The sequence below is a fragment of the Pelophylax lessonae genome (assembly GCF_965119305.1).
Source record: "Pelophylax lessonae genome assembly, chromosome: 3".
NCBI classification, from domain to species: domain Eukaryota; kingdom Metazoa; phylum Chordata; class Amphibia; order Anura; family Ranidae; genus Pelophylax; species Pelophylax lessonae.
Window position 1 is genome coordinate 204,516,488 of NC_138770.1, and position 22,147 is coordinate 204,538,634.

A 22,147-nucleotide genomic window follows, 5' to 3' on the forward strand; every position below is an offset into this window, starting at 1 on the left:
GAGCAGCAGTGACCAGTCTTTATTACAGGAAGCTCATACATAGAGGTGAAGTTTCACATTGGATTACTGTACAAATCTGAAACACACAAGTCACATCAGGATTCAAGTAAGAATACACACAACTCTTGTATTTAGACAATATTTACTTATCCTGGAGTTTAGCTTTATTGACTGTTTTAGAAAAATTGCACATATACTTTAAGAAAAAAGTGGACCCATGTTGGGGATCAATCTAGTGGGCCTGTTCTGTTATTATAAAGGAATAATTTAACAATATCGTTCAAGCACATTACACCTTGTGAGAGTAACACATTTTTTAATTTTTCTGAAGAAACATCATAACTCGGATAGGACCACATTGAGCTCATACATTGAAAGATAAGAATTTATTCATTAAAATATAAGTTCTCACAACTTTCTTGTTTACAATTACACAATCTACTGTAAGCATCATTGATTGAAAGTCAGTTTGGTGGGATTCGTGTCATTGTATGCCTGGAGCAAATTACCTATTTCCCATTAATAAAGCAAACCTTTGGGAGATAGATATTGGGGTTCATTTATCACAGACGAATAGGCTTTGAAGGGGAATTTTCCTTTATCTTAGGAAATGTGATGAAAATGCTTATTGCAAAAAATACCCAGCCATGTACAATGAATTTAAACAATGCTAAATTTTTGATTGTGCATGATTGGATGGTGGAAGTTATTAGGGCTTCATCCCATTCAGTAAGCTAAGGGAAAATTCCCCTGCAAAGTGAACTGCTTATTTTGCCTTTAGTTAATCAAACCCCATCTAATTGATGTTTGGGTTTGTCATCCATTTCTTTCTTTCAGACTGTGCCAGGGAGAAGATGTTGAGCTGTATGTTGGTTGCACACACAGGTAGATGCTGTGAGTGCATAGCTAGACTCTCTGGAAGCTATTATTTTAGATAGGATTTTCGCATCAATGTTTAAAATGGATATTGGCCAGTATGAACCTAGTTGAGTGGGGTTCTTGCCTTTCATGGATAATAGTTTTATGTACGCCTGGGAGCCTGTGGGAAGATAAGTGCCATTTTGCCACATATTGTTATAAAGTGCAGTTAGAGTGGGCAAGAGGGTATCTTTAAAAGTTTTAAAAAAATCAGTTGAACAGCTGTCTGCACCCGGCGCTTTTTGGGACGTCATATGAGTTATGGTGCGAGCTATGTCTTCCAAGCTGATTGGGGCATTGATTTCCAGCAATTGGGCATCTGTAAGTGAGGGGAGAGGGATATTGTCAAGAAAGTTTTGGGCGGCCTCAAGGTTTACAGGATCTTTGCTATATAGGGTGCTGTAGTAGTTTTCCAGAATGTTGCTTATGTCAGTCGGTGAATGTGTTAGCGTTCCAGACGCATTCCTGAGTGTCACTATATGCGTGGGTTTGTAAGGGCCTCTGATCAGTCTGGAAAGTAATTTTCCCGGCTTATTCCCGAAACGGTAAAAAGATGCCATAAATCGGGAACGTTTAGATTCCTCAATTTTTTTCTGCCCAGTGGTCAAAGTGCTTTTTTGCCTCGTGCCCCTCAGCCTTGAGCTCTGGGGAGGATGAAGTGGTGAGAAGGTATTGGGCTCGGTGTAATTTTTCACTCGCTTCTAGGTAGCTAGACTCTCTATCCCACATCTGCTATCCAGGAGTATAGGTGTCATTTGGAGAGTCATTTACATTCACTGCAGTAACAGTAAATTAGGCCCAAGAATGTTCATACATAGCCTGATATTGGGGTAGAATATATGAACTATCATATAAACTGCCAATGATGGGCTCATACCTGTATATGGGTAGCATTACCCTGCCTACTCTGCATTTTCTCACATATCAGATTGAATCTTTGGCCAAATATGACTTCATCTACACAAAAGGTAATAGCACAGCTATTGCTATTATAACAGCAGCAATAAAGATTTAGATCTTATAGAGTGAGCCATGAAGGTATATGGTCAGGCTGACAATATCCAAGCTTTAACTAAGCTGGCATGATTTTATAGTGTATGGCCACCTTTAAAGTTATATACTCTACCAGATCATGATCCTTGATAAGGACATATACAGTACATAGTTCCCCAATGTAGGTAAGAGGATCTCTTTACTATTGCCCTACCTTTTCCTGTGTGTTCTCGTCTACTCTGTCTCAAAGTGTAAATACGCACTTTGTCCTATTGTCAGAGATGATACAGCCTGGCGCTTTACAGATAATGTGCTTATTGCTACCAGGATGGATTTTGTACCAAGTTGTCCACTATTCCCAATTTTTAGTTTTTAGGTATTGGAAGACTCAGTACAGCCCGGAGCAAAAGAACAAAAGAAATAGGCGGAGGGATAGCATGACTTGGCCATCAGTGGAATTGTCTCTGAAAGGGTTAACATGTTAGGCAGTCTGGGGTTTGTCCTTCTATTGGTTAGGACAGCTAAGGGAGGGGCTGTTTAAGGGGGGAAGTGAGCTCACTGTAGTCTTTCCCGCGATTGGTCAGGGCAGCTAAGGGAGGGGCTGTAGAAGGGGGGAAGTGAGCTCACTGTAGTCTTTCCCGGGCTTCAGTTCCAGCGTGGGTGAAGAAGCATTCCCGCCCGCCCGCCCCTACATTGGGATGTCTGTTTCATGTGTTTATGTGCTGATTTTCGGTTGGGGGTCTTTGGAGGTGTGTCTGGTAAAACCTGCTGTACTTAGCAGCTGAGGGACCCATCTAAGGTATGGAGTCACCTGGGGAATGCCATGTTAATAGATGGGTTAACTGGTATTTTAAATTGGGAGGTATCTGCTGTGTGTTGAGGTTGTCCCCGAGCCGGTGCTGCGGCTGGGGACAGTTAAGAGTTACACAGATACACAAAATGGTACTTGGTATTTGGGGCCTCCAAAGATCGGCAACCTTATGTGATCTTTTATTTGAATATTTTGGTTCCAGTTTTAAGGAACGTGTTATATATATTTTGTTATTGGTTAATAAATGGCCACGTTGGCCAATTTTACTCCAATAAAGGTGTCCGTGTATTTATTGCAGGAAGTTCATTGAAAGGGTTTGGGATTTGAGATAAGGGTTATGGTAAGTGTCCAAATTTCATCTGGGGTGCCTTAGTCAAGTCCTAGATTTTTTTTTTTTAATTTAACAGTATCCGTATTTCTGACTTTTCTTAGTCACCAGCAGTTATGTTTCTTGTCAGTAAGTTGCAGCTCTCCATATCCATTATAACCCTGCATTATTTGTGTTAAATAATAATATATATAATAATAATATATTGAATATTATATAAAGCTACAAAATTTAGGGCTGGGTTCACACATGTCCGAGTGCAGTTTGCATTCTGGAGTCCAGTGCGTTTCTGTTCACCGGTTCAGGTGTGATTCAGGTCCAAATTTTTGCCTGAATTCGCACCTGAACCAGACCCAAAAACACACACAGGACCCTTTTTTAAAACCACACCATGTCCATCCCGGAACCACTGGGTCCACTGTGAACCGCTCACATTTACTTATTATGCAAATAAGATGTGGTTAAAAACGCATTCCATTTGCATACACCTATATGTGAACAACGGCCTTAAAGTAGGCACCATCTCCTGGCTGACCACACCTTGAAACCCAGGTTTTTTTAAAAACCAATTTTAGGAAGCAAAGCTAAAGGCTGGCTCACTGCATCCTGTGCCTCCCATTCTGCTAATAAACCAACCTATCACATTTACAGACCAGTAATTAAGTGAGGGAAAAGGGGCAAGGAAGACCTTGGGTTTGATTCCCAAGGTCAGTATTTACATATTCAAATGGGTCTTGGAGAACATTGAGAGGTCCATGCAGGTAGCATTTATAGTACACATGTGACTGTTGTTGCTTACCGTATCTACATTGTAATTTAGTATTTAAATAAGCAATGTAAAAGGGATGAGTTGTTTACAGTCAATTGCTCTGCCTCATTCACCTGTGTGCATACATTTCAGCTTGAGCTATTGATTACACAAATAAAAATCTTTTTACATCCATGGAACCTCACAGGAACAAAGAATGGCTTATCTCTAAAGCATCATACACACAATGAGAATATCGGACGAATGATCATTAACTTTTTTTTTGCATGCTAGACTCATATCGAAACCATTAGGTTACTAAAGTTACGAAAATTCTTGTATGACACGATACAACTTTGGAAGTGAAGTAATAAGCTGTATTGTAATGTATTTTTTAGTTTCCGAGCATGCATGGTTGTGATCGTTTGTTCTGGTGTCGCACGAGAAAAATTTTCATGTTTGTCCCTTCAGATGATTTCCCATGATCGGCTCTCGAAAGCTAACGATCAGATTATCGGACGATCGCTCCGAAAGCAGTATTTGTTGTCCGATTTGCTCATCATGTGTACTAAGCATTACTGATGCCTGGATATATAAAGGTATACTATTCATATGTTTCATATTTTATTTTGTGATTTTAAGATTTGTTTTGTATTATACAGTACATACAAAAAAAAAAAAAAAAAAATGTGTTTTAATTGAAACTTGTCTTGTGATATAGGGACGATAAATCCAAATAAAATAAAAAATCTGAACATTTTTTTTCTTTCATGTTTTTAATTGTGCAGGTGTACTCATAAAGAATTTAGTTATATTTATCAACTTTTATTAACTTTTTTTAGTTTGTGTGAAGATGATTGTCGGAATTAAAGGACAGGTTTACTACCTTTTTTAAAAAAAAATAATAATAAATGCACATCTTTTTGCAGGTAAAAATAATATGAGTTTATTATTTTTTTCCTTGCGAGCATATAAAGCATTGCAATATTAGCTGGTTCTCAGGTGCAATGTTAAGCTCTTGCAGACTGTCAGTGTAGCTGTCTGCCCATACCTCTGATACAGGTAGGGAGTTACTTCATTCCAGGAAGCTCAATGGGCTTCAAGAGCTCTCACCCGTGCCCTTGCAATTAATTGAGAACTACAAGCTGTCAGCCCCAATGGCTGGCAGTACTTGCAGGCATTATTTCACAGAACGCTGTGAATGAATGATATGGCCATGTGGGCAGAGCCCCGTACAGCCATGCTGTTTTCAAATTGTGACAGTGGGCGTGGGGAGAAGGTCTCCCACCTACTGTCAGGAGGAAGAAGAGGAGGAGGCGGAATGGGGGGGGGGGGGGGAGATGATGGATGCTCAACATGTTACATGTTACATCCTAAATACGGGTGTAACATGTTGAGAAAGGTGAACTTATCCTGTAAAGCAGAACTAAATTCTCCTTTTTAAAAACTGTGAGCAGGCTGGTGTTATTCTGCAATGAAGACATGCAATATCTAGTTTACAATCAAATAAACCTGCCTGCTCGCAGTCTTCTTTAGAAAGTACAAACTTAGCTAAGTTTACATTTTAGCAAACTCCCCGTGTGCCAAGATTACTGAACTTCTGTGCATACACAGAAGTGACATCATCCCTTGCCTGCCAATGAAGACGACTGCAGCGCAGCACCTGGAAGAAGCCCGGTAGAAGATGCTAGTGCCAGAGAATGATGTCGGACTGTTGAAGGCCAGGTAAGTGTTGGAAATTTTAGTTCCACTTTAAAAGATAGAGCTAAGTATCAAGGATGCTTTTTAATGATAAAAGATACAGCTTTTTTTAAAAATAATATACTGCTGTAGCATATTGTGATGTGTCAGGCATTTTTTCTTGTAAAGATACTGAAAAGTCTACTTTTAATCACTTGGATTCTCATATAAGTATATACAGTATAAGTACCAGCCTTCCTGGTTTTCGGCCGATGTGCGTTCCAGGACCTGCCATATTTCAACATCTTTCAAACTACCTACACAAGCCCCCTTTAGACAACCACCTGGTAAGGCAACCCCCCATTCTAGCTCGACACATACATACACTACTAGCCCACTGCTTCTGATGCTCATGATCAAATAAGGGGATTGGTCGTTGTGGAGAGTTATGGTGACAGTTCTTTAGAGACTGTTTGACCATCATCCTGGTATTTCCATCTGTATGCATTTTTGATTTGCTGGCATTTAAGTCCATACATTCCGGTAAGCGTCTTTACACCCCCTCTTGGGTGGTGGATGCACGTTTTAACAGAGGCGTAACTAGAACCTTCAGGGCCCTGATGCAAGAAACCATGAAGGGCCCCCCAGACCCCTGGCCGGGGCCCTTACCTTCAAGCCCAGGGCTCTTCCCACTAATCCTGGGGCTCTTTACACTCGTTGCATGGCCTTTTATTACGGTCCCGCAGCAGGATTCTTTCACAGGTTCTGCAGTGGGCCCCCTTCCTGCAATCTTGTGGGCCCCCTTCCTGCAATCTTGGGGCCTCCCCACAGTGGTGCAATGCCAGGGTCCGGTCGCAAGTGTGACCTTTGCGATCCTGGAAGTTCACCCACTGTTTTGCTACCGGGCCCCCTGGAGCATGGGGCCCGGTAGCGATTGCAACCCCTGCATCCCCTGTAGTTACGCCCCTGCGTTTTTAAGGTGACTCCAGGTGGATACTGGTTACTTTCTATAACTATTACTGGAACCAATTGTACCCTCAAACACCTGGACTGTCTTGATACACAATGGCTGTTTTGTATTTACAATTCATTATTTGTGGACTTTTGCACATTTTTGGACTCTTTGCACATAAATACTTTTTTTGCACTTTTACCATTTATATATATTTATTTGAGCACTAATTGTGTTTTATTATAGCGCTGCACTTGTTTATCCTTAGATTGTTACACAATACTCTGTTAGATTGGGGTGTTACCAGCTGTTTTCATTACGACATTAGTGCAATAATTTTATATGGTTTTTCATATAAGTACAATTGTTCTGATTCTTTTTACTCTTAGCAGTTGGTGGCAGATGGAGAACCTCTGTTTGTAATATGTAGTGTTCAGTACATTCTAACACTGGAAGACTGGAAAAAATAAAATTCCTCATAATAGCGTCAGCATGGTTTGTATATTTTTTCACTAACACAATCTTTTGGTTTTTCTGTATTCTCATATGCATATATAACAGCTGACTACTAGTTCTGCCTAGGGGCGGTTCACTCCTGAACACTTGTTTCCTGTGCAGTCTGGTTTTGCAGCCCATTCATTTGTATGGGCTGCAAAATGTACTGGAAAGTGGAAAAAGTAGTACAAGCATCACATTCTCAGAATGCACTGCAGTACTATGTGATTTGATGCCTGCAAATGTGCTGTGTTTGTGAGATGTGTTTGGGGCACCATTAATAATTCATTGACACCTGTGTTCTTTTACAAGGTAAAGGCAGTGCGATACCATTTTATTGTACTAACACCTAAAATACAAGTTTTCAAGAGTTTTCCTTACTTTCTTAGGTATTGCTTCAGACCTGAGAAGGAGGAAAACTCTTAAAAGCTTTTCTTCATAGTTTAAAGCAATTTCAGCAAACCGTTTACCCAGTAATAACCCTTAGTATTGGTGCCAGTTTAAGCAGTAATAACCCCTAGTATTAGTGCCAGTTTATGCAGTAATAACCCCTGGTAATGGTGCCAGTTTATCTAGTAATAACCCCTAGTATTGGCGCCAGTTTACACAGTAATAGCCCCTAGTATCGTTGCCAGTTTACGCAGTAATAGCCCCTAGTAAAGGTGCCAGGTTACAAGGTAATAACCTCTAGTATTGGTGCCAGTTTACTCAGTAATATCCAGTGTTGGGGGTAACTAGTTACAAAGTAACTAATTACAGTAACTAAATTACTTTTTTTGGTAACTAAGTAAAGTAACTAGTTACAATACTAATATTGGTAACTACACTACTTTACTAGGCTATAGGAAGTAACTACACTACTTTACTAGACTATAGGAACGCGCTTTCCTGCGTTACCCAAGCCGTGCGATACAATCGTTATTTCGAAGAATAGAGAAGGATGAAGTTTATGACTTTTTGTTGCACTTTATGTTTTATTCTGTTTTTTCAGGTTTTGTTCTCATGTTTCCCAAAGCCTGTGTTTAAACAATAAACTCTATGCAGAAAGAGTGTCATGTATCTTCTTCTACACGGTCAATTAAGAAAGAGGAAAGTAAAGTAATAAGTAGTGAAGTTACTTTTCAAATGCAGTAACTAGTAAAGTAATCTCATTACAATTTACAGAAGTAACTAGTAACTAGTAACTAGTTACATTTTTTGAGTAACTACCCCAACACTGGTAATAACACATAGTACTGGTGCCAGTTTACTCAGTAATTCCCCTAGAATTGGTGCCAGTTTATCTAGTAATAGTCCTTAGTATTGGTGCTAGTTTACCCAGTAATAGCTCCTAGTATTGGTGCCAGTTTATGCAGTAAAACTCCTAGCAAGGGTGTCAGTTTACGCACTAATAGCCCCTAGTATTGGTGCCAGTATATGCAGTAATATCCCCTAGTATTGGTGCTAGTTTACGCAGTAATAGCCCCAGGTATTGGTGCCAATTTACACAGTAATAACCCCTAGTAATGGTGACAGTTTATGCAGTAATAACCCATAGTATTGGTGCTAGTCAACGCAGTAATAGCTCCTAGTATTGGTGCCAGTTTATGCAGTAAACTCCTAGCAAGGGTGCCAGTTTACGCAGTAATAGCCCCTATTATTGGTGCCAGTATATCCAGTAATATCCCCTAGTATTGGTGCTAGTTTACACAGTAATAACCCCTAGTATCAGTGCCAGTTCACGCAGTAATAGCTCCTAGTATTGGTGCCAGTTTACGCAGTTATAACTCCTAGTAATGGTGCCAGTTCACGCAGTAATAACCCCTAGTAATGGTGACAGTTTATGCAGTAATAACCCATAGTATTGGTGCTAGTCAATGCAGTAATAGCTCCTAGTATTGGTGCCAGTTTATGCAGTAAAACTCCTAGCAAGGGTGCCAGTTTACGCAGTAATAGCCCCTAGTATTGGTGCCAGTATATCCAGTAATAATCCCTAGTATTGGTGCCAGTTTACACAGTAATAACCCCTAGTATCAGTGCCAGTTCACGCAGTAATAGCTCCTAGTATTGGTGCCAGTTTACGCAGTTATAACTCCTAGTAATGGTGCCAGTTTACACAGTAATAGCCCCTACTATTGGTGGCAGTTTATGCAGTAATAGCCCCTGGTATGTTGCCAGTTTACACAGTGATAACCTGTAGTATCGGTTACAGCTTACGCAGTAATAACAACAGTATTGGTGCCAGTTTACCCAGTAATAACCCCTAGTATTGGTGCCAGTTTATGCAGTAATAGCTCCTAGTATTGGTGCAAGTTTAACCAGTAATAACTCCTAATAATGGTGTCAGTTTACGCAGTAATAGCCCATAGTATTGGTGCCAGATGATTCAGTAATGACCCCTAGTATTGTTGCCCGTTTTTTGCAGTAGTAACCCCTAGTGTTGGTGCCAGTTTATGCAGTAATAGCTCCTAGTATTGGTGCCAGTTTACACGGTAATAGCCCCTAGTATTGGTGCCAGTTTACGCAGTAATAGCCCCTAGTATTAGTGCCAGTTTACACAGTAAACACACCTAGTAATGGAAGATAAATAAATTGATGATCTGCCACAAGGTAAGAAAAGGAAAGCCTCCATCCCTAAAAATGTGTTTTAAAGGAGAAATTGGGGCAGTGGGACTTTGAATGAGGCATGAATTGAAAAAAGAGGAATTTATTTTGAAAACATAAAATTTATACAGTTAATGTGTTTATAAACAAATATTGAAACAGTATACAATTCATAATGAGAATACATATATAATAAAAAATGGGATCTCAAATGGGATCTCTACAATTAATTCCAATATAAAAACACTGTATGTAATATTTCATACATGATCAAAATAAAAGGATAATTGGTTTTTAGCATCCGAGTTATATTGTAGACTCGACGCGTTTCCTGGACCTCCGTCCATTCATCAGGAGTAATGGATACATATAAGAAAGTATCTGGGGAAGAAAGAGGGGATTTATACAATTTTTGCACCAGAACCAGTGAATATGTACAAGATGTATTAATCTGCAAATCTGTAGACACAGTTTGTTACCTTAGACATCTCCAGGTCAATATGACACAAGAGAAATAGGACCCAACCTAGGAGGGGAAATGGTGGCATCAGAGGCATGGTCTCCCCCGGGGCTGAGGTGCAGAGAAAGTCGGGCACGATCGGGAATGATGGAGATGCAATCCGGACAGGAAGTACAGACCTCCTTTTGTTAAGCAATGATGAGTGCATTTGGGGTATCCTGGGATTGGTAATAATCTAAACAAACGTATATAAATAATGGGTCACATGGACTGACCATACATTGGCATATTACTGAGAGCAAATTAACCAATCCCAGGAAAAAGGACCCAAAAGGATGTGGGTGAAGTGATTGGAAAAAGGGTGGCAGTGAAGATAGGAGGGTAGAACTGAGAAGTGGAATGTAGAGGAGAACCAGATAACCAGTGAAAGAAATGGTGCATCAAAGTGCTTGAACTGGAGTTCAAATGATAGAACTGAGTCCGGACAGAAAGTGCAGACCTCACGGATGGGAAGAAAGTAATAAAAATGGGGTATCCATGGATCAGTATTAATCCGATTAGACATACATAAATAATGGAAATAAAGTCAAATGGACTTTCTAAACACAAATTATTGACACAAACAAATAGACCGATCCATGGAGGGACACCCATGAGATAAAGATTGGGCAATTCAATTGAAAGTGACAATGAGATTGGAAAAAAAAGGTCAAACAAGAACCAAAGAACCAGTGAATAATTCGTGCATCAGCGAGGTGCATAGATTGAAATTCAGGTGAGAACCTACCATAAATAGGATTGACATAGGGAATGTAGTGATCTCTCAGTGAAGCAAGGTAATAGAAAGGAGAGCTGATGATGTCCCAGCCAGGTATCTCGAGGCGCCGGCAGAATCTGCACCAATGCCATGTACCCGCCAATATAAACGGAAATCCGCCCTCCAACATCCGGTGGAAAACCGGAAGTGGGTGGCGTCAGGCCATCTAGGGCGGAGAATGGAAGAAAAGGGGAGTGGTTCACGGCGGTGCAGAGAGACAAACCAGCCGTCACACACCGGACAACTTGACATGGCGCCGATGGACATGGACGCATACAACCCCCAAGCTGGATGCAAATAGGCAGAGACAGAAAGGGGGGAGGAGCTCCAATTGTCCATCGCAGCCCCGGAAAGAGAAACCTCCCATGCCCCATTGGAGACCACTCCGGATGGATCAAGAATGCATATTGATAATTAATGGATGGAAAAAATATATAATCACTGTTGTGATGCAAAATGAGTAAAAATAGATTAGATGATAAAAAAGGAAAGGTGGCAGTTTATGCAGTAATAGCCCCTAGTATTGGAGGCAGTTTACGCAGTAATACCTTATAATATTGGTGCCAGTTTACACAGTAATAACCCCTAGTATTGGTGCCAGTTTATGCAGTAAGAGCCCCTAGTATTGGTGCCAGTTTACACAGTAATAGCCCCTAGTGTTGGTGCCAGTTTACGCAGTAATAACACCAAGTAATGGTGCCAGTTTATGCAGTAATAGCCCCTAGTATTGGCAGCATTTTATGCATTAATAACCCCTAGTATTGGCAGCATTTTATGCAGTAATAGTCCCAGGGCTGCTGTTAGGAATGATGGGGCCCCGTACAGCCTACCTGATGGGGCCCCCTTCAACCCCATCCCTGGCCCCGCCTCAAAACAAAATGCAGGTTTGTCACCGTTTACGTATATATGTGCGGGACCAACATGCATGTTTGCAATTACTCATGAACAAGGGGGAATGGGGGCTTTAAAAAGGTTTTACATTTTATTTTATTTATGTTACTTTGTGCAAAGTTGCTGGGGCTATTATGATGCAGGGATGACCAAGATATCACCCTTCCAATGCAGGGACGTGCCAGTGTTCTGTCAGAATAGCGCTACCTATCAGATTCTGCTACCGGAAGTAATATACAGACGAGAACAACTTACTGCGCATGTGGCATGCATTCCAACATGGCCGCTATGCATACCAATAGCTTTCCTAATGACACGAAGCAGCGGCGGACATCTTCTTACACCCACGCAAGTCTTCAATTTTACATTTATTTTATCAGTAAACTGACCTTATAGAATAAATCACAGTATTACATTTGTATTATTATTGTATTCTAGTAAATATAGCGAGAAACCTGCGGCCAATGTGGTGACGGCCACCTTGGTACACCCCGCACTGCTCAGCGACAAACTGATTCTATAGTGTAATAGACTGTTCCACTCGGCTGCGGTGAAATAGTCTATTTCAGTATATAAGGTGAGTTTACTGCTAAAATAAATGTAAAACTCCAGACTTGCGTGGGTGTAAGAAGATGTCCGCTGCTGCTTGGTGTTCTGTCACATTAGGAAACCTATTGGAACGCATAGTCGCCATGTTGGAACACATGGTGCATGCGCAGTAAGTTGTTCTTTCCGAATGCCACTTCTGCTAGCAGAATCTGATAGGTAGCGCTATTCTGACAGAACACTGATACATCAATGGGCGGGAAGAGGTTAAAGGGGAGTGGTTTGACTGTGCATGTTTACTGTCCCCCAAACACAAGTTTAAAGTACCATCTCACTGTGTCCTATAATCAGCAGCATGAAAATCACACAGGCTGCAGGTGCCCTGTCACAGTGTCATATGGATGCTGGGGATGCTGACTTTGTTATGCAGTAACACTCACTACAGCCATAGCTTAAAGTCAGCATCCCCAGCATTCATGTGACACTGTGACAGGGCACCTGTAGCCTGTGTGATTTTCATGCTGAGATCATAGGACACAGTGAGGTCTCTGTCCTCTGTTCTTCACTCACTGTGTCCAATCCAGCCACGCTGTCCTCCTGCTGTTCCCTGTCAGCTGCTGAGCAATCTGCCTCCGTACATGATCACACTCTGCACTTGAGTAAGGGGAGGCGGGGCTGAGCAGAGAATTATTGTATCCCTCCGCCAGGCAAGGCAGTGGACAGCAGCAGCCAGGACTATATTGCAGCAAATCACCATGGAACTAAATCCTATGTATACATGCGACCCGAAAATGGAAAAAAAGTCCCGCCACTGCACTCACTTCCTGGGCCCTTCTGCTGTCATTATAGGGCCCAAGAAAATGTAATTACACCCCCAAGAAATTACAAATTAGGAAAAGGTTTAGAAAAAACTATTTTTTTTGAACATGCAGAAATTTACTGTGATGCTGCCCGGGCCCCTTGTAGAGCTGATGGAGCCCGGGCCCGGTACAACAGGGCTGGTTGTACTGCCCTATCAGCGGCCCTGAATAGTCCCTAGTATTGGTGCCAGTTTACTCAGTAATAAAGCCTAGTATTGGTGCCAGTTTACACAGTAATAAAGTCTAGTATTGGTGCCAGCGCGGAGGAGGTAGGGAAGAATAGTGAGACCTGCCAACCACAATGATGAAAATGTTAAGGCAAGCCGCGACAGTGGCTGTGGTCTTACCACTTTTATCAACTTCATGGGAGATTTTTATGATTTCCCCGTGGGTCTCCTGACCTCTCCATCTGGGACTCCTTCCCTCCGCCACACACCATGGCGAAACTAAGGGGGAAAGCTACTACAGTGCACCTCTCCATTCGGGACTTATGCCCCTATAGCAGAGGTGCCCAACCTTTCGAGGAGTGAGGGCTATTTTAGCGACTTGGTAATCGGTCGCGGACCACAATGAGCAGAGTGGCAGATGACAGGTCTGTGTCCTCTAAGCATATGCAGAGCAGACATGGACACAGCCAGCTCTACTTCATGGGACTCCGATCAGATCCACCCAGACAGAAGGGGTCAGATTCCCTTCTGTTTTTTTTAAGTGGATCAGATTCATAATAGACAGGCGGACCTGATCGGATCGATTGTGTGAAAGGGGCCTGAGGCTGCTTTCACACGGTGCACTGCCATTTACCTGAACCTCAACTGACCTCAATCTTCACTTCTTCCTCAGGATTCCTGCAGGTATAGCTGGCTGCTGCTGTCCCCCAGGCGGGTATAGCTAATGGCTGCTGCTGGCTGTCCTCCAGGGCTGGTACTGCTGGTGGGTACTGCTGGTTGGTACTACTGGTTGGTACTGCTGGCTGGTACTTCGGGAGGGTACTTCTGGGGGGTACTGCTGGTGGGTACTACTGGCAGGTACTGCTGGCTGGCACTACTGGTGGGTACTGCTGGCTGGTACTCCTGGTGGGTACTGTTGGCTGGTACTGCTGGTGGGTACTGCTGGCTGGTACTACTGTCTCCTCTTAGACACTAATGAAGATGTGACAGGAGCAGCGCTGGAGGAAGCATACAGCTGCAGTAGAGAGCAGAGCCGATGCTTCCTGTATTGCTGCTGTCACAGGCGGTGTACATTTTATATGACTCTGCCTGTGTCAGGAGCTGGACCCTTACAGGAAGCATCAGCTCTGCTTCCTCTAGTGTGGCTCCGTTCGCCACAATACTGCTCGGGGATGGCGGTCGAGATCCCGCAATCTGGGCTTACCAACCCACTATGCCAGAGCAGGAGGTGGGATCCGTTTAGGGGGGCACAGTATAATGTTGGGGGGGGGCATGGCCCCTCTGGCCCCCCCTATTGATGCCACTGGGTGCAGAAAACATGCACAGATTGTACTTTTCCCACACCAAGCTTTGATGTGAAATGGCCCTTAAAGCGGTATTAAACCTAAAACTTAGATGTGATGGCTTCATTAGTTTTCATTTTTAGGATTTCTTGCTTTTTTTTTACCTGTGATCTAGCCAGAAAGTCTGTTGTTTTTCAAAAGAAAAAGCTCTCTTACCAGATGTAGCAGTTATAAGGATAAGACAAACTAACAAGGGTGCTTACAATATTCAGCTTTTTTCATTTATGTGAAACCTTTATCCCAAAAGGAAAAATAAATGTTGCTCTAACTGAATATAAAGTGTGAGTTGGAGTGTGGCTTCAATATGTTACTATATCTAAATCTGCTACTACATTTACCATTCCCCTTCCCCTTCCCCTAGATTAACAATGATGCTGTCCAAAGGTGCCCCTGTTCTCCTTCATCCAGAGTGTAAACACTCTAAGGCTGGATTTACACTAATGCGTTTTTTCATGATTTTGCAGAAATGCATTTTATCTCTTTAACATGGGTTCCTATGGAACATGTTCACATCAATGCATGTTTGTGCCTCTGCGTTTTTGGAAAGGGTCAGGGACTTTTTGTTCCTGCAAAATGTAGCATTTTGCATGTAATAGACTTCAATGGACCTGCGTTTTTACAGCAATTTGCGATTTTAAATCTGCCCAGCAACAAATCTTCAAAAAAAATCGCTGCAAAATCGAGGTAAAAAAACGTGGAAAGCACTACAGAAATGCTCAAAAGCAACATGCATAGGTGTGAATCAAGCCTAATACAGGAAGTGTGTTACCAGCAGTTACCAGTTACCAGTTACCAGCAGAAGTACTTTTTTTGGGCGACAGGCGTCCCGCGATTCCGTTTGCGTGATTTTACCGATAATTGCAGCAAAATCGTGTCGCATTTGGGGTGCCATTGCACGTTAGGGGAATCGCATGGGCTTCCAGCGATTTGCAATGATTCGGGATCGTGGGCAGAATCGCGGGCAATCTGATATGCCAGTATGTGAACGGAGCCTAAAAAAGAAAGCAATTTCAGCAAACCTGTACTTAGAGAAATAAAAACGTTGCCACTCCTGACCTCCTGGAAATGCATTGCCATGCTGAACATCGACCTGAACGCCTTACTTTAGATCAACGCGAAAGCCTAGCAAGTGGCATTTTTTAGAAAGAAATCAGAAATGGTAGCTATATATGTCTGTCCGAACAGGATTACTGTAAGGCTTGGTTCACACCTATGCTCTTTTTAATGCTTTTCACTTGTTGCAGAAACGCACTACAGTCCATTTACCTATAGGACACGTTCACATCTATGCTGCATTTTTTGAATGGGTCAAGGACTTTTTTAAAAGCAAAACGGTGCATTTTTGCAGCGATTTCGCCCCAATTTGTGTTTTTGCGAAACGCACGTTTAACGCACGTGTTTAAAAAACGCACGAAAAATGCATAAAAAAAATGTGTGTGCAAAAAAAATGCAAAATGCGCCACAAAAAGCACTGCAGAAACAGATCAAAAGCAAACTGAGTGAACCAAGCCTAAGCTTTATTGCAGTTAAGGATCTGTCACTATCATATCAATAAGGGTGTGTCTTGCAATGAGCAGATATGAAAATAACCAGCCAACATGGGAGAGGTCTAAATAAATATACAACGACGAAACTACCCACAGAGATAGCTAAAATAATTACAAATGTTGGCAATACAAAGCTCTACAACATGAAAGTCCCCACGGACATTAGAAAAACACTCTGCTGATGTGGTTGAAAATGAGAAATGATACGCAGTCTATAAGGCACTTTATTGTTAACCTCAAACTATCTCTGTGACTCCCTCATAATTTTTCTATAAAGGCTTCATACTTCCTCTGGGCAGCCCTCTTACTTTTTCCTTGTAGCCCTCAAATTTCCTTGCAGCCCTTGTACATCAAGGCTACAGGGAGGAAGGACAGGATGGAACAGTCCTCTGGATGGAAAGGTCTAGACCAGGGATCTCCAAACTACGGCCCTCCAGCTGTTGCAGACCTACACATCCCATGAGGCATTGTAAAACTCTGACATTCACAGACATGACTAGGCATGATGGGAATTGTAGTTCCTGAACAACTGGAGGGCCACAGGTTGAGCAACCATGGTCTAGACTCTACATGTACTGCAACAACCACATTTAGGGCATCTTGAAAAATGCCTTTACTCCTCACTTGCCCTATAAATGAGCCAGGTCAACATGATGGTGGACGAAAGGTCCCTGCACCGCAACTAGTATAAACGGGCCCCCTGAGTTCCAAAGGGCACTTGTTCTGCTCTACAGTCTACCCAAATGATTTGTCTGCCTCTCCCGAAAAGTCGTTTAGTTGGGGGTTACATCTATTCAGTTAAAAAGTATTGTGTGTCAAAACAACATAGCAATTACAGAATATGGAAATATATTACTTCAGTGTTGCCACACATTTGCTATCTTCAAATGATCAATCTTCACATGATCAATTTAACCCCTTCTTTTGAAAATGCTAGTTGTCCAGCTGTTATTGTGATCCATTGGCCAGAATAAGGAAGTTTATCTGGATTGACTTTATAGCTCTATTAATCCAGAGCCTCTCATTCTTCCAGACCTCCCTTTTCCAGTAATGGCAAACCTTTTTGAGCCCAAGTGCCCAAACTGCAACAGAAAACCAACTTATTTATTTCAATTTGTCAACACTAAATTAAATCCTCCAAGCGGCTCTGTACAGAACATGGCACTGATCACCCCTCTAAATGAGCCCTAAGCAGGGGCGGACTGGGCCGGGGGGCAGGGTGACAATTGGTGATAGGTTACAAAGCAGGAAGTGATGTGGATGATTATGGAGAGGGAAGTTGGAAATGAGGATAGTTGTGTAAATAAAATCCAGGGGTGAGGATGAAGGATGATGATTATGGAGAGTGAAGTTGAGGATGAAATTGGTTATGGAGAACAATGAGGATGATGGAGTTACAATGTGAAGAGGGATGAGAATGATTCTGTAGAGGGATGAGGATGATGGAGTTACAATGTGGAGAGGGATGGGGAAGATTATGGAGAGGAATGGGGAAGATCATGAGGATGACTATAGAGATTGAAGTGGATAATGGGACTGCAAAGTGGAGAGGGATGAGGATGACTGTGGAGAGGAATGAGAATGATGATTATGGGGAGTGTTAAGGATGAGAATGATAAAGGTTACAATGTGGAAAGGAATGAGGACAGATATAAATTTAGAATTCAGGGATGATGAAAACTTGGTTATGGTGTGGAAATGAATGGGGATGATCCTGCAGAAGAAAGTTAGGGATGAAGATAGTTATAGAGAGGGATGATGATGGTTTATAGAGAGGGAAGCTGGGGATGGGGATGATAAGGTTAAAATGTTGAGGGATAAGGATAGATGTGTATGTATTTTGTGGGGTTGAGGATTGTGGCAATGCAGGGGAAATCTGAATATAGATGTTGGTGATGAGGATAGACGTGTAATGATATCCTGGGGATGAGGATAATAGAATTACAATGTAGAGGTGGGCGAAAATTACTCTGGAGAAGGATGAGGATGATTATGGTGAGGGATGAGGATGATGCAGTGACAATGTGGAGAAAAACGAGGATAGACATGTAATGATAATCTGGGGATGAGGATGATGATCACTGAGATGGATGAAGATGATAGGATTACAATGCTGAGGGTGGCGAAGGATGTTGGTGAGAACAGACTTGTAATAATAATTATGGGATGATTGTGATGGGAATGGTATGTTGAGGATGAATGGCTTTAGAGGAGGATGGGAATGACGATGAAGTCTGTCTCCGGATTGTTGTTTCTGCACCATCTGGATCATAATCGGTACACTGCACCACGGATCAGGATGAGTTGTTCCAGTTTGCCACATCAGCCTTGAAGACCACATGCACACTAGGAGTCTTTGCACCCAATATTGGCACCCAATCCTGGGGGGGGGGGGGGTTAACTGGGACAGCCTGACCTTGGGGGGGAATGCATTGGAAGACAGTCTGACCTGGGAGGATTGTACTGGGAGACAGGCTGACCTGGGGGGATTTTACTGGGAGACAGACTGATCTGGGGGGTTGTACTGGGAGACAGAATGACCTGGGGTTGTACTGGGAGACAGGCTGACCTGGGGGTATTGTACTGAGAGACAGCCTGGTCTGGGGGGATTGTACTGGGAGACAGACTGATCTAGGGGTTGTACTGGGAGACATACTAATCTGGGGGTTGTACTGGGAGATAGGCTGGCCTGGGGTTGTACTGGGAGACAAGTCCTGTCCTGGGGTTGTACTGGGAGACAACCTGACCTGGGGAAATTGTACTGAGAAACAGACTGATCTGGGGGGTTGTACTAGGAGACAGACTGATGTGGGGGGTTGTACTATGAGACAGATTGATCTTGGGGGGGGGGGGGGGGTTGTACTGACAGACATACTGACCTGGGGAGATTGTGCTTGGGGACGGACAACGTTTTGGCAGATTCCTTCATCCACCTAATTTAGAGGAATCTGTTAGTTTTTTTCATTCAGCCCACTAGCTGAACAAGAGTAAATTTAATTGTCTAATGCCGACTTAACAAAGTCCTGCACTATATTATACACTACACACTCCTGCTGCACTATCTATCTATCTATATATATATATATATATATATATATATATATACACACACAAAATATTGACCCTTTAGGCCCAATTTGGACATTTTAATTTAGGGGTGTACTCACCTTTGTTGCCAGGGGTTTAGACATTATTGGCTGTGTGTTGAGTTATTTTAATTTTTATATATATATATATATATATATATATATATATATATATAAAAGTATCTAAAAAAAAAGTGAGTACACCCCTCACATTTTTGTACATATTTTATTGTAGTGAGTGTACAGCTTGTATAACAGTGTAATCTTGCTGTCCCCTCAAAATAACTCAACACACTGCCATTAATGTCTAAACCACTGGAAACAAAAGTGGGTACACTCCTAAGTGAAAATGTCCAAATTGCACCCACTTAGCTATTTTTCCTCCCCGGTGTCATGTGACTCGTTAGTGTCACAAGGTCTCAACTGTGAATGGAGAGCAGGTGTGTTAAATTTGGTGTTTTTGCACTCACTCTCTCATACTGGTCACTGTAAGTTCAACATGGCACCTCATGGGAAAGAACTCTCTGAGGATCTGATAAAAATAATTAATGCTCTATATTAAGATGGCCTAGGCTATAAGAAGATTGCCAATACCCTGAAACTGAGCTGCAGCATGGTGGCAAAGACCATACAGCGGTTTAACGGGAGAGGTTCCACTTAGAACAGGCCTTGCTATGGTCAACCAAAGAAGCTGAGTGCACATACTCCGTGTCATATCCAAAGGTTGTCTTTGGAAAATAGACGTATAAGTGCTGCCAGCATTGCTGCAGATGGTAAAGGGGTGGGGGGTAAGCTCATCAGTGCTCAGACCATACACCGCACACTGCATCAAATTGGTCTGCATGGCTGTCGTCTCAGAAGGAAGCCTCTTCTAAAGATGATACACAAGAAAACCCGCAAACAGTTTGCTGAAGACAAGAAGACTAAGGACATGGATTACTGGAACCATGTTCTGTAGTCTGGTGAGACCAAGATAAACTTATTTGCTTCAGATGATGTCAAGCGTGTGTGGCAGCAACCAGGTGAGGAGTACAAAGACAAGTGTGTCTTGCCTACAGTCAAGCATGGTGGTGGGAGTGTCATGGTCTGGGGCTGCATGAGTACTGCCAGCACTGGGAGCTACAGTCCATTGAGGGAACCATGAATGCCAACATGTACTGTGACATACTGAAACAAAGCATGATCCCCTCCCTTCGGATACTGGGCCGTAGGGCAATATTCCAACACGATAACAACCCCAAACGCACCTCCAAGATGACCACTGCCTTGCTAAAGAAGCTGAGGGTAAAGGTGATGGACTGGCCAAGCATGTCACCAGACCTAAACCCTATTGAGCATCTGTGGGGCATCCTCAAACGGAAGGGGGAGGAGAGTAAGGTCTCTAACATCCACCAGCTCTGTGATGTCGTCATGGAGGAGTGGAAGAGGACTCCAGTGGCAACCTGTGAAACTCTGGTGAGCTCCATGCACAAGAGGGTTAAGGCAGTGCTGGAAAATAATGGTGGCCACACAAAATATTGACACTTTGGGCCCAATTTGGACATTTTCACTTAGGGGTGTACTCACTTTTGTTGCCAGCAGTTTAGATATTAATGACTGTGTGTTGAGTTATTTTGAGGGGTCAGCAAATTTACACTGTTATACAAGCTTTACACTCACTACTTTACATTTTAGCAAAGTGTAATTTCTTCATGAAAAGATATAATAAAATATTTACAAAAATGTGGGGGTGTACTCACTTTTGTAAAATACTGTATGTATGTATGTGTATATATATATAAATATATACATATATGTAGCACCCTCCTAGTCAGGTGCTAGGTAAAAGCATTTTTTTGCTTCATCTGCTTATCAGGGGAGCCTGATCAGTAGTTAGGCCTGCTCATTGTGCTCAGTGTGTAATCATCTGGTCTGAGGGAGTGTCCCCACTGTATCCAATAGGGAGGCCTGTTGGACAGTGGAGGAAACCTGGCCAATGATACACAGGCTTTTGTAACCGTCCCAGTGGATTGGCATCCTGAGAGGTGCATCATGGGATTGGAAATAAAAGCCAAGAGCACATGATGCAGGGTGTCTTTGGGCGGGAAGCCAGGTCCCAGGAGGAGGGTGACGGCTCTCTTTCCTCCTGTCCGCAAGAAAGGTGGTCACAGGCAGTCGGCCCAGTGAGCCAGAGTGTGGTGCTGAGCCAGGAGGTCCAGGATACTGACAGTGAAGTTGAAGGCAGAGTGACCGGAGAAAAAACAGTGTCCGTGAGTACCTGGGAGCTTGCCAGGGGTCTGCCCAGGAAGGGGACCACTCCAGTGGGGTCAGTGGAAAGAAGCTAGCACACACAGCAAGTGAGAAAGGGGTGCCAAGTTAGACCCTGAAGAGTAACCTAAGGAATAGTTCACCTTTCAAATCTTCACTTCAGTGGCAAGGGGAAGCAGCGGCCTTGCCGCACTCAATCCAGTTAGATGTCCTCAAGATTTGTGCATAGTTGTCAAGTTGGAGTATCCCACTCATCCCTTCTCCCATCCCAATTCTAAATAAAACACACAAAAACAAATCCCCTGGACTGTTCATTGACTGAGCCAAGTACAAAGTGATAAGATTTTACAAACTGTTGCTATGGGTAACCCAGGGGAATCCACACTCAGCAGCTCCCAAGGGGGCAGTGCTACATATATATATATACATATATATATATATATATATAGAAGAGAAAAAGTTCCTGTTTGTATTCTACTGAGTGCAGGATGCAGGCGAGAGCAGAGTGCAGGCTCCCCCGGCATGCATGGTGTACGCTGTGTCTGAGCAGAGGCCAGCCCCTTGCCCCACCTGAGGCTCTCCTCCCCTGGTTGGAGTCAGGAGTTGGTACTAGAGGCGCTGTCCAGCCCGACCCAGCTGGTGAGCAGCGAGCACCTTGAGCGGAGCTTCAGCCTT